Source organism: Aedes albopictus, chromosome 2, assembly GCF_035046485.1.
Source record: "Aedes albopictus strain Foshan chromosome 2, AalbF5, whole genome shotgun sequence".
Lineage (NCBI taxonomy): Eukaryota > Metazoa > Arthropoda > Insecta > Diptera > Culicidae > Aedes > Aedes albopictus.
In genome coordinates, this window is record NC_085137.1 from 265,660,730 (window position 1) to 265,663,248 (window position 2,519).

The window sequence follows — 2,519 nt, forward strand, 5'->3', positions numbered from 1 at the left end:
AAAGGATGTCATCAAAAAAACAAGTGACTAAGCTTTATGATGATTGGCGAAGTTAGTATATTAATTGATTTAACCGTAGTGTGACCAGCAAAAAAAACACCCGTAGAAGGCCGGCAGGGTACCCGGGTACCCACGAAATGGAAATGATCATATCTGAGCGATTTTTCCACCGATTTTAAAAGTTTTTGCCTCATTCAACTCAGAAACTCATTATCTATCGAGATCGTATTTGGTTAGACCGGTCCGATCACCATAGGTACCGGAAAATCCGGATTTCCGGATCCGTGTTTTTATACAATACAATATACGGGGTTTTCGGTAGGTTAGTAGCAATTTCGGTACCAAGCATCGTAAAATTGCTTCGGCATTGTATCTGACCGGCATGGAATCATAAAACGTGTTGACTTTGAAACTGTGATTTCGGAACACGCTTCCCGTGAGGCCATGGTTGACCATAAACACTTTAAGGTATCCTAGCCTTAACAATGTGGGTTGCAATATGGTATAAGGACATGCTCCCAAAAATATGGATTTTCCGAAAACCACGGTGATTAGATCGGTCTAACCAAATATTTTCCCGATAGATGATGAGTTTCTGAATTGAATGAGCTAAAAATTTCCAAAATCGATGAAAAATTGACGGAGATATTATCATTTCAATTTCGTGGGTACCCGGGTACCCTGCCGGCCTTCCACGTAATAAAAAAATGCAGGAGCCCCTCCCCCTGCCCCTCCTCACTTTAAAATTTGGTCAACCCCAGTAATAGATGTATATTCACGAGTTCTAAGATCTAACAGAGTTCCAACATCCTAGTCTCAATAACCATTAAAATATCGAGATTTGAAATTGAAAAAGGTACCCGGGTACCCTGCCGGCCACATAAGTGTTAATAATTGCAAGGTCAATACTGCTATCTGTTTTTTTTTTTCAGTGCTCTACGCGAACAGAAACAGAGATACTCTTACGGAGCAACATAAAAGAAACCCTTTTATTGAAAAACTGAACTTTTCATTGGATTACCTGGCAAACCTACAAACCCCAAAGGCAAATTTGCAATTTCTTCTGCAAATAGTTGAATACAACAGAAATGAGAAGCCATTCACTTATTAGGGCCTTAAATAGAATAGAAATGGCTTCAGAATTAAAATAAATTATATTATCACACATTTTCATTTGTTCGTTCTCTTTTTATACTTTTTATTTTTGGTGAAGGAAACCCAGTTTAGATCAATGCCGTCTCAAATGTAACCATTCAAACATGGTACACTAGCATAATGACGTTTAGCATGCTATTATCTTGTCTTCATCATATGAAAGATGAGGATTTTTTTTTAATTTTTGAAATTTATCGAAAGATGGAAAACTGATGAATGTAGAAGATAATGTAACCAAATAATAAGTTCATTGTGTTTGAGCTATTCCATTTGAGTTTGTCAATCGGTGTCTAGTCGAATCGCTAGCCACCGTGATACATGCAACCTGCTGGTAGTGGCTCTTCGTGTCATCAAAACTTAATGAATATGCTTACGTCTCAGACCGTCCTTCTATGGATATTGTCCATTAAAACAATAATAAATAATAAAAAATCATTCACTACGGTTGGACCTCCTGCATAAGATATTTAAAAGTATAGGACACATTCTACCGTGACGTTACAACGTTTTGACGCATTCGTAGTCAGATTTTTCACTATAACTCATGAAAACGATGGTAAACCTCAAAATATTTTTTCATATTCGGATTCCTTGTAAAATTTCTGATATATTTGACCTATTGAACATATAGTTTGCATTAGAAAAACGTGTTTAAAATGCGTATTTGTAGCGTGACGTTACAACGCGCTAGAATCCGACCCTCTCTAACGCGCTACCAACATCTTAAAAAATCTGCTGGGATTTTTATGATATTCTGATTTTTCTTTCTACCATTGAAATTTATTGGTTGGTTCTTCAATTCAATGAAATAAAATATATTAATTTCGGATTTGTTTTTGGATAATCGACTTTTACATTTCGTGACGTTACAACGCCCGTTCCGTTTCAAACAGGGTTCTGCTCGCGTTGTAACGTCACGAAATTGCACATCATGTTAGAATCAAAAAAATCAGCCGAACTTGCCCAAATTTGTGATTATATTATTGCATTATCTTCAATGCTTCAAGGGGAACTTTATTCAATTGAAAATCGGTTTTGTGATAAATGGCTCGGAGGGCCAAGTTATTGCTATCAGTAGTATCAATATTCCTTCATGAAGGTCAATGACACCGACACCCATCTTCGGTTTAGTACCACCCATATTCTTCTAGTTTGTCCCAAAGACTAGCGCGCTGAGATCCATTACTTCACACCGCCAGATGTTTAGATTTTTCAGCATATAACTCATCACGCCGTCGAGATAAACATTTCTTCAATAATCTATGCAATGTCATCTATTCAAGTGAAAATGCTTTAATTTGTTTGCGAGAATTTATTGAATCAAAAGCATGCCAGAGGATCTGTATACCACTAAGGACCCCAAG